This window comes from Dipodomys ordii, unplaced genomic scaffold, assembly GCF_000151885.1.
Source record: "Dipodomys ordii isolate 6190 unplaced genomic scaffold, Dord_2.0 Scaffold134, whole genome shotgun sequence".
NCBI lineage: Eukaryota > Metazoa > Chordata > Mammalia > Rodentia > Heteromyidae > Dipodomys > Dipodomys ordii.
The window spans coordinates 942,946-959,248 of NW_012267350.1; the positions used below are offsets into that span (position 1 = coordinate 942,946).

Consider the following 16,303-nt stretch of genomic DNA (forward strand, 5'->3'; position numbering starts at 1 on the left):
AATGTCATTTGCTGCAAACAAAATAAACCATTAAAAATGAAAGTTCCTGCATTGGAAAATAAAATTATGCAGTCAGAGGGCTGAGAATGTGGCTTAAGTGGTAGCGAAAGGGTGAGGTCCCGAGTTTGAACCCCAGTATTGGCCCAAAAAAAAGAGAATAGAGGGGAAGAAGGAAAGGAGGTAGAGAGGGGGAGAGAGAGAGAAAGAGGAGGATGAGGAGGGGGGAGGGAGAGGAGGAAAAATTAGTAAGTTTAACAGTAGATTGGACACAGGTGTAGAGTCAGAAAACTTTAAAATATTGGCCTTCACCACAGTCAGAAAATGTCGAAACATGGGGAGAAGGAAAGAAAGACTGAAGAATATACAACGTTGGAGCCTCAAGGTCTTGTTTAAAGTTGTGACATGGGACACAGTAACCTATGCACTGGGGGCTCACTACAGCTGTAGCTGTAGCATTAGCTTTTGGCTACTGTACTTCCGTTTTGGAATCAAGTTGCCTCCCCACACCGTAAAAAAGTGAGGCATTTCCTGTGACATATCCCGTGACCACGTGTTACACATGACGTATTATTGCTGCGTCGGGTGTGTTCTTGCTGCACCTTGTGTGCTATTGCTGTGCTGCGCATGCGCGCCTGGCTGTCGCCACTTACTTTCACTTTTCCACAGGTTGCCGAACCTTTCCCGCCACTTTTCCCGGTCGACATTCGAAGCCAGGTCTGGTGCAAATTCTGTGGCAGCATGCCGTCATTGCCGCTGCGTGTAGCTGTGGTATGCTTGAGTAACCAGAATCGAAGCATGGAAGCCCACAATTTCCTGAAAAGACGAGGAATTAGTGTTCGGTCCTTTGGAACGGGAGCACATGTGAAGCTTCCAGGACGAACACCTCACAGGCCGAAGATATATGATTTCAAAACCACCTACGATCAGATGTATAAAGATCTTCTTAAGAAAGATCAGGCTTTCTATACCCATAATGGCATTTTGCATATGCTAAATCGAAATAAAAGAATCAAACCGGGCCCTGAAAGGTTTCAGAACTGTAAAGATAGATTTGACCTGATACTTACATGCGAAGAGCGAGTCTATGACCTGGTGGTGGAAGACCTGAATTCCAGAGAGCAGGAGACCTGCCAACTTGTCCATGTGGTCAACGTAGATATCCAGGACAACTATGAAGATGCCACCATTGGGTCGTTCCTCCTCTGTGATCTCTGCCAGTGTATGCAGGAGACGGAAGACTTGGACAATGAGATTGAGGAGCTCCTTTTGGTGTTCGAGGAAAAGACTGGCAAAGCTTTCCTGCACACCGTCTGCTTCTATTGAGGAGGAATGCTGGACTTTTCAAGCCTTCTTGAACTTCCTTGTTAAAATGTTTGCCTTACTAGCATCAATTTTTTTATGCCTAAGCCTTCTGCCAAAGGAAAGTTGTACTACCAAATTAACTTTGCATTCAAAACAATATACTGGATGGAAATCTTTTCTACTTAGTGTGTATAAGTATATGATAATAGTTATAAAAGTTCATTTTTCAAACCAATGGAGTTTGAAGTTCATTTATCTTCGACATAAGTATTCTTGACTTGCTTATCTTTTTGTTCTGTTCTGACTACATTAAACAAATATCTGAGTAAGTGAATAGTAAAGTAACAATAACAAGAAACTTAGACTGTCAGATACATATTAATTTTTTAGTCTTGCTTGGACTAGGCACTGGTGGATCATGCCTGTAATCATAGCTACTTAGGTGGTTAAGATCTGAGAATTGCATTTCAAAGTCAGCTTGAGCAGCCAAATCCATGAGACACTTACCTCCAATTAAGAACCAAAAATGCCAGTAGTGGAGCTGTGGCTCAAGCGGTAGATCAATGTTCTTGAGCACAAAAGCTTAAGGACATTGCCCAAGCCCTGGGTTCAAGTCCTAGAACAGGCACAAAAAATCTTGTTTGTGTTTGAGCCTTAGAAGGACAGAAGAAACAGCATAGGAACAATATTTAATGACATAGTAGTTAATTGTAAAAATCATTTGAAGGGGCTGAAAAGCCTATGCCTTTAGTTTTGAAGGCTAATGTATACTCTAGTATTAGAACATCAAGGACTCTTTTTGATTTAAGGAACTGAACCAGGGTATATAAACATATTACCACATTGGTAGAACAAGTCAGGGTAGGGTCCAAAGAGGGCTGAGGGGCCATTTGTTTACAGAAACCAACACCAGAAAAAGGCAACACATGATTACCAAGTTGAACTCGAGGATCCAGTCTGGGAAAGATGAACTTAAGCATTGTTAGGATTTGAGTTTTAAATAGCCATCTCAAAGCATAAGTATGGTCACCAGTTTTAGCACTATTAGGCGGTAGTCAAAACTCTAGGAGGTGTGGCCTAGTGGGAGGAGTGGGCAGTAGAAAGTGATATTGGGGCCTGAACTGGCCATCTTCCTGGCTGCAATGAGATATGCAGTTTCTTCCACCACATGCTTCCCTGTTGTAATATATTGCTTTTCTACAGTTACCAAAACAGCTAGGCACCCATGAACTGGAGGCTCTAATACCATGAGGCAAAAGTAATCTTTCCTGCTTTTAAGTTGATTAGTTCAACTGTTCTGTCACCAACATGTCTCATAGATGTGGAAGACCCACTAATATAATCCAAGCAGGAGCTGGAAAGCAGAAGAAAAATATCCCAAAGTTGCAATGTAGGTAGAACTAAATTGGAAAAAAGCAACTACAATCAAGCAATGTCATGAAATCCCACCCAGATCACATCTGAGTGTAACTTTATAGCAAATGGTTTAATTTAAAGGTATAGCATTAGGGTGAATGAATGAAGGCTTTAAGAGAGTGAGCTAATACAGTGCTAAATGTATTTTACAAAGACAGTTTGGTTTTTAATATGAGAGATGTGATGGTTGTGATCTTGGAATTGGGAATCAGGTAATCAGGTAATCAGTGCCAACACTGATTTTACCTATCCCTACCTATCCCTTAGGATATTTAAATAAGCTCTCTGGGCATCAGTTTTCTTGTCTATAGACTGAGCATCTTCACAGGGTTGTTTTGAACTTAATGAAATAATGTACATAAAGTGTTTGGCCCAATGCCTGACACTGAGCCTATGTAAATAATGAGTTCTAAGGCTTTTCTAGGGAGAAGCCAGAGGCAGCAAGATTGACCAACCACAGACCTGGTTCAACAAATCTGCACATGCTCCTATGGATGAATAACAGATCCATTTGATTTTCAAAACTATAAGGGCCTACATTAGTGAACAACCGGAGGCCAATATTCTTGTTATTGATGACCACTGTCCATCATATCTTAACCTTCTGCAATTTGTATAAGGTTAGCAGACCATTAATTTCTCATAGAAATGAAGATATGATTCTCAAATATTAATGGAAAACATACTTGTTTAATCAATCTACTCCCCCTTTCCACATGACCACATCTCCAACCAAACCTAATACGAGTAACAGTTCAGAACATATGCTGCTTATTTTCTGAGCCCAAGCAAGCTGTCTTTCAGTAGAGGTTAAGAATAGATTGCCTGAAGTCTCTGTTTTCTCCTCTCATTGCTTTCATTTTGAAAGAAAGTTAGTTTATGAAAGGATTTCCCAAGACTCCAGTTTCCTCTTTGAGAAAGGTGAAGTACATAGGCCAAATGGTCCACTAAGAAAAATTTCAGTCACTGGACATGAGTAGATCACTTACCTTGGTTATTTTTGATTATTCCAATGCCACCACAGGGAGAGCCAGGCAGAGGTCAGAAAGAAGTGGCCAAGGAAGGGACAGGAAGAAGGAATAGAGAAGGAAAATCTTGTTGCTCTAGTACCCTGAGGGTCACCTAACAAAAATCCTATTTTCCCTATTAACCTCTCCACTGCCAGCCCTCCTAACAGCTAGCACTAAAAATAGTTCATAGGCAAAGGGACTTGTAGTTCTGCACATCAGTTCCAACTGCTCTCACATTGGGCCTCTTCTTTACTACCAGATTGTTTTGTGGCTATATCTGTGATTGACACATTCTTGCCCTTATTCAACTTTGCCCCAGTGGCAGCTGAGCCAATGCCATATCCATTCTAGCAATGTGAAGGAAAAGACTATACACAGTGGCATGTTCTGAAAAGGAGGAAGCTCGTAAGAGTCCCTTCCAAGCAATGGTATCTGGATTGTACCAGAAAAATTGATCCTTTGAAGGAATTACAACAATACAAGCAGACTTCATACTTTGGCCCTTTTGTTCAACTATGGCTTAATTTAATGCTAATTTAGCTCTGTTGTTTTTTGTTTTTCCAACAATGCTTCCATTTTTGTTTCAATATATGGACAACACATGGGGGGTATCATTGGGAATGGAGCCATTCCCATCTGGCTGGTGGTATTTTCTGCCCATACACATTCCTCCTGCTCCAAATACCTATGCCTAAAACATAGCACTGAATGAGCAAGCACTCTCACAATTCTCCTCTATACTTAATAAGAAAGAGCACCCAATTGTTGATTTTCTCACACCAAATCCAGAGATAACAAGAAACACTTTTGCGTTTTAAGAACAGTCCTTGAAACAGCAGCTTTAATATTGGCTAAGGATTGCATAATCATTAAATAATCACTTCAAATCACTATAACTATGCTGCTTATAAATACAAATCAGTTTTCAAAGCTCTGCCTCTCACTGCATTTCAAATGAAACTGAAACTTTCTTCTAAGACCTAGAAAGGCCTTATATTCTCTAGTTGTTTTTCAACCTCTGCTTCTACACTTTTGTTTGTGGTTCATACTCCTCTCTTTTTATTCCAATCATCTAACCATTCTTTATTTCTTTTTTCTTTTTCCCTTCCGTCAGTTGTGGGGCTTGACCTTGGGCCTGGATGCTGTCCCTGAACTGTTTCACTCAAGGCTAGAGCCCTACCAGTTTGAGTCACAGCTCCATTTCCAGTTTTTGAGTGGTTAATTGGAGATACGAGTCTCACAGGGACTTTTCATCCTGGGCTGGCTTTGAGCCATGATCCTCAGATCTCAGCCTTCTTAGTAGCTAGAATTACAGGCATGAACCACCAGTGCCTGGCTTTTTTTTCTTTCTAGTTATTTTCCTAGTAGGTTTTTTGTATTTTTCCTGGGGTTAGCCCCAGACCAAGGAAGACCCACCTATTTATGCTTCCCAAGGAGCTAGGTTAACAGACACACACTACTATGCCCAATTAACTGGGTATTGTAGGGCATTGCAAACTTTTTGTTCAAGTTTACCTCAAGCTGTGTATTCCTATTTATCCTTGCCTCCTAAGTAGCTGGGATTACAGCATGAATAGCTACATCTGGTTATTACTATTCTTCACTTTATTAATCTTCAAGCTTGGCGAACTTATTCTACCTCTGATTTTGTATTGTTTACTGAGCATTGTTCTAGGGTTGCTATCAACATTACTAATGCAATAGGTCTTCCTGGAACCAGCTAAACTCTAAACAGACAGCAAATTTGTTTTTTCTTACTGAAAAGGTGAATTCCAGGACCCCTGGAAGTATTTTGGCTTAGTAATCCAAAATCAGAGTCAAAAGAGACATCGTTTCAAAACATCTTGCCTCTGTCCCCTATCTCTTAGTTTTATATCCTTACCATGACTCTAGGGAGAGGATTTAAAGAAATGGAATTAATAACTAATCAAAAGGAACAGACTGATATACTGAAGGGAGGCATTGATCAAGATATATTGTATTCATAAACTGTTTTTTGTTAAATGACAACTCCTATGTGCAACTACTTAAAGATAATTTTAAAAAGTTAAAAAAAGAAAAGAATGTCACTTTCTAAAATACCTATTTATAATAACTATCCAATCAGAGCAAGACCAAGATATAAAGGCTCCTCAACTCAGACCTAGGATGGACACAAAGAAACCAAACCGCAGTGGCCTTCAACTGAGATATTCCTCTTATAAAGTTTTCACACTCATCCATCATTGTTTGGTATTTGTCATATTCCTGAGAGACGAACCTGAGAAGCCTACACTGGGTGTCATTGTCTGCCACTGAGCTGCAACACTAAGCAGGTATTGCCTGCTGCTATAAGGCTACAGTCTGTGCCAGCTGCTGATCAGAAGGGTAGAGTGGGCTCTGCCCATCATGAACAAAAGAAAACCTCATATCTTTATTACTACTCTTCATCAGATCTGAAGGAAAATCTTAACCAGATCCCATAGCTCATTCAGTGGCCCATAGGAAGATTCAGTAAACTGTAAAGTGAGACATACCTCATGAGGGTGAGGAGAGGAGAGCATTTGGAAATTCTTAGGTTACTTTTGGCTATTACAATGGTGAGAGAGAATTAAGTAAGATTTGCTGCATAAATCTGAAAAGACAGTGTTTCTGTATCAGGTACTACATGACTTCCAAATGTCCTTCTGTGTATTTATTAAACATGAAAAACATAAAAATGAAGTGGTTTTTTTGCCTTGGCTTACCACATACTAAATTTTCCAACATTGCAAACACTGGATAAGCCAAAGGATAATTGTTTACCATTTTTTCTCAGGATATTATCAAAAGTTGTTCATAATTTCAGAAAATTATTTCATCAACAGACACACTCTTTGTAGTATACAAATAACACAAAATACTTGAACCAGAGTTTTCATTAGTAGCTATTGTAGTCACGGCAGTTCTGTGTATATACAGGAATATGGTCCTTAATTCAAATGGTGAAATAGACAGGAAAGACATAGAATATACTTAAGTGAATACTGTTACTTGAGTTCAGTCTTTTTCATTATACTGTAAATATTTGAAGCATTTGGTTTATAATGTCATCTAGTGTTGTCATGCCATATCATTTATATATTGAAATGGTTATTTTATTATTATCAAATGCTTTTATTTTTCTCTTTCACATTACAGTTATAACATTGCATTTTTAATTTATTTAGAAAATTTTATATGGAGGTGCATTGTACTGTTAGTACATTCCACTTCAGGATATTAGAAGGAAATGTTGTAAAACGTATCTTTTCTTGTTTTGTCCTCTGGGAAGTCTGAGTAAGTCCAATTTCAATTCAAATCCTACAGGCCCAAATTCCAGAGGTCATTGCTGTTCTGGTGACTTCCTTAAACTATTCTAACTTTACTGAAAGAAGGAAAAGATGAAAAATATTGCAATATCTCACTGACTCCCTCTGTAAAAAATCTGTTCTCCAGTAATTGTATGCCTCATGCATATAATGATTAACTGGAGCAAACCAGTTTTACTACCTTTTCTGCAAATATTCCATAGATTCTGAGTGGCTGGGATGGTAAGCACATATCACTATGCCTTACTTATTGGGTGAGATAGGGTTTTGCAAACTTTTGCCCAGGTTGGGCTCAAGTTCTGTTTTAGAATTTGACAGTTTGGGAACCTCTATGATAATCCTGAAGCAAGAAGGACACCATTTTTACATGCAGGGAGATGAAGAGTCTCTAAAAGTGAGTATGAGTATTGGGTTGAGAAGGTCATTCTTTAACTACTAGACATGTTTTTGCTCAAATACAGTGACATATCCAGAATATTTGGCAAAGTAGCTAATTTTTTCACATCTCAATTCTGTATGAAAAAACATCAATTTTAGTAGCAATGATGTAATAATGAGTGCTTAGTGTATTAGTTCACAGCTTCATTTAAAATTAATAAAAGGCTAAGATTGAGTTAAAGAGCATTAAAATTCAGTAGACTCATGCATGAACTTAAATTTGTACTTCTCAAAATTTTTGCTGTTTGGCAGTCTTCATCGTTTCATTATTTTATTTATTTGTGGTGCCAACCATGGAAACTAGGCATTACACATACCAAGCAAAGGCTCCACTACTGAAGCTCCACCCCTAGCCCTATCTCAATGTTTTAAAGTTTACATAAAAATAAAAAAAAACTCTAAGTGGGCACATAAAATGGAATAATGGAAGTAACTTAGGTTCTGTTTTTTGTCTTTACAATCACTGTCTTTAGAGTTATGCTTATTTTGAATGTGACACATATGAGCAACAATATGGAGAGATGTGGAAGGATTAGATGCACAAATTGCACTTCATGAGAGTTTAAACAATGCTGTACAAGATATCGTACACATATATTCCTCAAACATGGGTTGTTGAATAGTTGCACTAAGAATCATTCATTCAGACATCTCCAAATTCACTTGCTTGAACAATAAAAACAATTATTAAAGAATAGGCAATTAACATAAATTTCTGGATTTTTTATAAGGTGATTGATAATCAAATTGTGGTATGTCCATACAATGAACTACTCAGCAACACAAAGGAACAATACAATGTGGATGGACCTCAAGGGCTTTATACTGAGTGAAAAAAATCAATATCAAAATATTGTACAGCACATAGTTCCATTTACAGAGCATTAACAAGTAAGTAGCAGTAGGGTTAGAAATGGAGACTGGGTACAATAGAGGAGTACACAAGAATATTTGTATTAGCAAATAAAACCATGCAAAAAACAAAATGAGCAAAGGCTTCTAATGATCACTGTGCAAAGGTATACAAGATCATATAAGATCGTTTCTATACATGAGCACTGCGTACATGTGCATGACTTATTTCATTTACTTCATCTCCCTCCTTTTTTCCTCAGCTTTTCCTACATTACAGGATTTGCTGATTCTGGAAACTCACAGCAGAACTTTACCTCCAAGCTTTTGTGCCTCTTTCTTTTACCTACAACACGCTTTTCTCTGAAATCTGAGCCAATCACTTCAAATTTTTGTCACAAATGATTTTTCATCTTCTCAAGGAGGTCACTCATCCCTTTGAAGTTGCACCTCTCCCTTCACTTCTCATACACATTTGTCTCCATTGCTTGTATCATTTAATAAACTTGTAATTGCTCACTACAATATGAGCTGAATAAGGACAATAATTTTAGTCTATTTTGTTTATTGCTATAGCCCTACCATAGAGAATAGTATCTATAAAGTACTCATTAAAAGTTTGTTTGACAGAAAAAACTTAAAAGAAGAAATGGAAAAAAGGGAACTTCAGAAAATAATCTGATTTCAAATATTTTGATACAGTCAAATAGTGGTCAGCATAACAGGTTTCTTCTTATTCTCATTATCCTTGCTTCCTTTGATGGGGTAGATAAAGAAGATTAAAGAATGCCTTTGTTCAAATATACAGGTGGGAAGGAAAGGATGGTAGCAGAAAAACAAAGGAGGCAACAATGCTTGATAAGAAATGTACTCCTTACCTTGCTCATGTAACTGTAACCCCTCTGCATAGTATTTTCACAATAAAAAACTTATTTAAAAATTTCAAAAATTTTTATATAACTTGATTAAATTTTAGAACTATTTTTCCAGCAAAGATGTTTGCTGACAGAATATGATAATCTGATGTTTACATTTTAATTTATTTAACTTTATTTTTGTTCCAGTACTGGGCTTAAATTTTAACTCTGGGCCTATCCCTGAGCTTTTTTGCTCAAGGCTGACAGACTACCACTTGAGCCACAGCTCCACATCTGGCTTTTTGGCGGTTAATTAGACATATGAGTCTCATAAACTTTCCTTCCCAGAATGGGTTAGAGCTATGATCTTTGAAGTAAGGGGGTCAGGTCTGGCCAGCATCATATGGGCCACAGGGTGGATGGTAGGGTCTGGTTTCTTGTCTTCATGCTGGGGGAAAGAAATTCCCCCCACCCATTACCTGCCTCCCAGGTGACCAGTGTGCCCAGAACCCTGGAGGCAGGGGTGGGCACTTGGCTGATAGGTTACTGAATCTGTCAGTCCAATGCCAGGGACTGGGAATTTCCTGTGAATCTGCCCTCTGCTTGGATCCTATTTGGGCAGGGACCTGCCCAGCCGGCATTATGACATACCACTTGTGTCTCTGTGATCATCTCCTGTCCTGTCTCTCTCCTGACTCATCTTTGGTCATCATGACATTCCAATTCAGCTCTCCATCAGAGCTGAACTGACTTTGTTGGTATTGTTTTTGTTCTTTCTTTCTCTCTAGTCTGTTTCCTAGCTGTGTTGTATGTATTTGGGGGCTGCAGGTTTTTGTAACAACTGGCTGCTTGCAGCCTGTTAACTGTATAATAAAAATTCCAATATTTCATATTCCAAAATGTGGCTTCTGGGATAATTCACCTTATAACAGGATCTTAGCCTCCTGAGTAGCTAGGATTACAGACAGAAGCACCAACACCTGGCTGTTTGTTTTACTTATTTTTTATTTTTATTTTATTGTTGATAATGGAGTTTGAACACAGGGGCTGAGCACTGTCCCTGATTTTTTTTCCCTAAAAGTTAGCATTCTACTATTTTGAGCCTCCACTCCACATCTGATTTTCTGGTGGTTAATTGGACATAAGGTCTCACAGACTTTCCTGCCTGGGCTGGCTTCAAAGCACAATGTTCAGATCTCAGCCTTCTGAGTAGCTAGGATTATAGGCATGAGGCGTACAGTGCCTGGCTGTTTCCTTAATTTCTATTTATTTATTTATTTTTTTGCAGAGCTATGGATTGAAGCCAGGACCTTGCATGTGTTATGCAAATGCATCTGAGCTACATCCTGTCATTTTTGTTTTGTTTTTGAGTGTGTGTGTGTGTGTGTGTGTGTGTGTGTGTGTGTCTGTGCATGCACACGTGCACACCAATACTGTGGTTTGATATCAGGGCCTGTGTGCTGTCCCTGAGCTCTTTTGCTCAAAGTTAGTGCTCTACCACTTGAGCCACAGCTCCACTTTTAGGTTTTTTTTTTTTTTATAATTAGTTGGAGATACAAGTCTCGTGGACTTTCTTTCCCAGGCTGTCTTCAAACGGCAATCCTTAGATCTCAGCCTCCTGAGTAGCTAAGATTATAGGCATGAGCTACTAGTGTAAGGCTTGCATTTTATTTTTAATATTTTTATTGTTATTACTAAAGTGTTGCACAGAGGGTTACCATTTAAAAAGATAGCTAATGAGTACTTCTGGGAGGGGGACAATGTCACCCTTTCCTTTCTCTTTCCCTAGTTTTCACCTCCGACAAGTTACATAGTTAATTTCCCACATAGTGTATACTGAATACCATGACTGTATTTGTTTACCCTTCTTCCCTCCATTTCTACACCCCCATTTTGCGCTTTATTTTTAATTGAAGCGAAATGTCTATGAATTTACTTATCAGATGGCTGAGATCTTTGAATGACTTTCTTAGGAAGTGTGAGTTCTTCACTACTTTCTATTTAGTCCTGCCTCTGTGCCATTACTAATGCTATTCCCCTCCTTCGAAGGTGTTTCCCTAACTATTTATTCATATGCTATGAATTCTTCAAAGTCCAGTGCTGGTGATACATGAGGGTACCAACATATTAGTATGTATGAACTAATGAATTCTACTGCTCTTCTATTACAAATCTCATCTGTATCATCCTAATTTAGAGTCTCTGTGGATAGTATGGAGCTCAATTACACTTTAAATCACAAAAGATCAAGCTAAGATCATGGTTTATCTACTGAGTTAGAGTCAGCACCATTCATTACAGAGTGTGTGTCATATTCCCATACTCTCAACAGATAGCCTCCTAATTGTCTTCAGCATCACCCATAATAAGCCCATAATACTCTGTGTGGTAGACTTGCCTCCTTGTGCAATTATTTTTTGTGTAACCATGGCAATGCTACTTTATACTTAAGAGTGTCTGTACAACTATGGCTGTGAATATTAATTCATTGTATGGTTACTTCTTCTTTTTGTGCACAGGAGACCTTGTACATTGGGAGTTTGGATGTTAGTGTTGCAGTTTTTGTTTTGGTATATTTTTTTACTTGAGACAGAATCTGGCCGCAAACTCCTGATTCTCTTATCTCAGCCTCCCAAGGGCTGGGATTACAGGCATGCACCATCATGCACAGTTCAATTATATTCAGAACACTTTGTTTCTTCTAAGAAGTAAAGTACCTATTTGCAAGATAAACTAGGATAAAAATTCTAGACTCCTCAAACTAGTTCTGGAATCAGAGGAGAAAGAAGTCAGATTGTCCTCAGAGCTGTTTTTATCTGAAAAGTAGAAATAAACTAGGATAAAAATTCTAGACTCTTCAAACTGGCTCTGAAATCAGAGGAGAAAGGAGTGAGATTTCCTCAGAGCTGTTTTTATCTGAAATGTAGACATTGTGAACAGAATTCATGTCACCATTTCGTGCAGAGACCAATCGTGTTGTGGAGGGGAATCCTGTACATTTTATCTATGATGTTTGTTCAAGTTCTCCATGTATAAAGGCAGCATTTTGGAAATAGGTAGACCTGCAGAAAGCTATCGTAGGTGAATAAATCAGGCTCAGAGAGACAAAGGCACATGTTTTCTTTCATATGTGGAAGTTATATCTAAATTATTAACATATATGAAAACACATACAGAGTCTTATGCATATATACATGAACATATTGTCTAAAGTATGTTATACATAGGGGAGGATTACATTGGTGTAATTCAAACAACTACTTAGAATTTAACAAAATGAAGCTAAAACATGTTGGGAAGGGGAGAAGTTAAAAGGAGTGGGAAATATGAAAAAGAAAAGGAAGGGTGGGTGAATATAGTCATAGTGTTCAGTGTACATATGTGAAATGGAACCAGTTAACTTGAGGGGATGGGTAGAGTTGATAGAGATGAGGGAGAAGGATGGAAGGGTGACATTGAACAAGATGTATTGTACTCATAAACTGTCATGTTGAATTAAAACCTCTTTGTACTACTACTTGAAGATAATAAAAACCTGGTAGAAAATAAATTTAAAAGTACATGTTGATAAAACAGGAAAAAGCCATAATTTTATGGAAATTCAAGGTTTATATTTTTTAATGTGAATATTTGGATACTTGTAGAATAGCTCCCATATGCCACTAATATGATCAGTTTTAGACCAACTCTCCCTTCACTGTTGATTAGAAATAAAGTATGCTCAAATATCAAATAAGTCAAGTTGTTTCTTTTTTAGTTTATTTTTTATGGTCAAGGTGATGTATAGAGGGGTCACAGTTACATAAGGTAATATGTGCATTTCTTGTCAAACTTGTTACCCCTCCTTCATTTTTCTACCACTTTCTCTGCCCCCAACCCCTAAGTTGTACAGATCATTTCCAACATATTGTCTTGTGAGTATTGCTGTTACATATTCTGACAGAAAAATATATTTGAAATGAAACCAATATCCCGCTTCATATCTGTTCAAGAGTGATTAAGTAAATACTCTATGAGAAATTTATAAATATTTTGTGTTAAAATGACTACATTTTCAGATTCATTTCCATCAATGTTTTTAATCAGGTCATTTCAGGTAAGCTTTTCATTAAATTTTTCATTGTGTCCTTTAGGAAGCATGTAGAGGACTTGGAAGTAGCCAGAGACTCATAATACCAATAAGACTAGCATGCTGTAGGGTAACTTTTAAAATAGTAATAAAGATGTCCAACATAAGGCAAGCTAACACTTTATTCTAAGCTTACAATAACACCAAAGAAAGATGAAATAGGATTTGGTTCATTGCCATGTCTGTCTCAAGTTTTATTTAGAATAGTTTATATAGACTATATTCTTCTAGAAAGAAAATTCATTTTTCTTACTTCTATGTAATTCATCACCTTTAAAACAATGCATACATTTATAATTCTTTATATCTATGATTCTGGAATTGTTTACTCATAATTTTTAAATTTTATTTCTTTCTCTGTAAGAATATCTAAAAGAATAATATATCAGATTGATTTATTTTATTATGTTTAAATAGCTGTACAAAGAGATTTCAATTCAATATGTTAGCTTATGAGTATAATGAGTTACCAAATTTGGCTTTATAAATAAAGATTTTTTATTGACAAAGATGTTAGTATGCCACAACAAGGGTATTAAAACAAACAAAAAGTATAAATGAGTAGCTTTTTTTACTGCTACAAGGGGATGGTTTTTTCCATTTAAGATAAATAATGATAATAAAGGAAGATATCAAGGAAGATCTTGAGGTAAGGAGTTCTGAAAATTTTTCTCTTCCATGAAAACTTTAAAAAATATTAATAATCAGTTTTTTTCCAATTCTTTAAAAACTAAGCGAAGGCTCAGAGCAATTTGGGAAAGGTTCACGGGAAAAACCAGCTACATTCCAGCAGGAACAGCAAGCTTTGTGGCATTTAAAACTTACACAACTCCCATCCTCTGCTTCCCACCTCCATGCAGCTATGAAAAAATAACACCTTGCCTTCCCAGCACTAGAGAAGGCAGAGCATGGCAATCTTTCATAGTCTTCCTCATGAAGACTTAAGTCATACCTCACATATATGCATACATGAATGCATACATTTTCACAGTGATAGAGCTGGAAAAGAAACTATTGCTTACCAGAGGTTAGAATTGGAGGGAGATTTTAGGTATAAATTGTTACATGAGAAAGTTTCTTTGTGGAGACGTGATGGTTCTGTACTCTGATTGTTGTTGTGGCTACAGGAGTCTATGTACTGGATATATTTTATAAAATATTACATAGAATCTGGTGCAATCCAAATACATTATGTTGTTTATTAATAATACTATAGAAATGTCTGATAATTGCCTGATTTTGTTTATTTGTTTAGATGGGGTTTTTTGAGAGAGGGTTAATGTTGTCCACATAGGCTTTAAACTAGAGAAACTCTCCTTAGTCTCCCAAGTACTGAAGTTATGGTATGTACCTAGCTAATTGTCTGGTTTTGATAATGCACTATAGAGCTGAGGATGTAGCTTTGTGGTAGAGTACTTGTTTAACATGCACAAGGCTCTGGATTCTATCCCCAGTAACCCAACTAAAGTGATTTAAAGAAGATAATGTAGTACATTATCATTTTTATCATGGAGGAAATCTGAGCATATATGCATTTTGTGACTTCTTTTGAGACAAGGTCTTGCTAGCTACCTAACCTAGGATGGCCTCAATCTTGTGATCTTCCCTGTGTACATATTCTGATGAATAAGGTTACAAGAATATTCCACCACTCCCAGCCTGATTTTTAAATTATTTCCAAATAAAATGTTTTAAATGCAACCTATAAGCTTCATGCTGAAAAAGGAATTATACAGGGAATATTAAAGTAGAGAGATGGAAAAATATTTATCTTTCCAAGATGAACCAAAGAATAGATGGAATTGCAACATTAAAGCCAGACAAAACAGAATTTAAGCAAAAGGCATTAATAAAAATAATAAATATTGTGCAATAAAATATTTCACCAAGGAGATAAGATAATCATGAACTTCCATGCCTCTAACAATATGGCCTTTTAATATATATAAAGTAATACCAGTCAGTCAGAATTACAAGAGTAACCATCAAATATACAGCTATGCTGACAGATTTTTCACACAGCCAAGAACTGAGTAAATATTAAGAAAAATTGAACAACAAAATTTACATTTAATCTGTTTTAATCCAACTACATATTTTTATAGTTTATATTTTATATATACATATATGTTTTATGTACATATAAAACATTTACAAAAATCAAAAGCATATGAAATGGTTTTTAACCATAGTAAAATAAAATTAGAAATGAATGATTAAAAAGCAGTATCAAAAGGAACACTCGGATGTCTAAAAATCTAAAGATTTGCTTCAAAATATCTTAATGATTAAAAATAATCTTATATTAAAAATTATTAATACTTTATGAAAATTATCCAACAATGAAAGCACTGTATATAAAATTTATAGTAGCTAAGGCAGTATGGAAAGAAATACAGAACTTCTCAGTTTTTAAGAGATTGAAAATAAATGAACTATAGATTTATCTCAAGAAGCTACAAAATTAACAAAGCAAAATAAAATAAAATGACTACAATAACAATAGAAATAAAAGTGTAAGTCAATAAAATGGAAATAAACAAACACTGAAATCAAATTAGTACTAGAAAAACAAATGAAGTGGCCAAGTTTCTAGTAAGACTGGTTAACACATGCAAAAGAAAAGGCAAATTTACTTATAAACATTTTGTTATAAATACTTTGCATGTATTTATTTTGAAAAGTAATAAGATTTATAAATTCAAAGATTGTTAAGATTATTCAGATTGGCTCAACATGAAAAAGAAGCCAAAATAAATCTTTAACTGTGAAAAATGCATCATCTTTAATCAAACAAATGATCCTCAAATGCAAAAAGCACAAGCTTAGATGTTGTCTCAAGTGTTTTATCACCCCGAAAGATCTAAAAAGTGCGAAAAGAAAGTGATCTAGCTTACTTTTGGAGCATCATATAACCTTATTGCCAAAATATCAAAAGCAATTGACTAGAACATTTCTGATCAACTTGCC

The 16,303-nt window shown here is 36.4% G+C and overlaps 1 pseudogene; it reads left to right on the plus strand.

The window, feature by feature from the left end:
- The first annotated feature begins 738 nt into the window (after positions 1 to 738).
- Positions 739 to 1,323, plus strand: LOC105996666 (annotated as a pseudogene).
- The last annotated feature ends 14,980 nt before the right edge of the window (positions 1,324 to 16,303 follow it).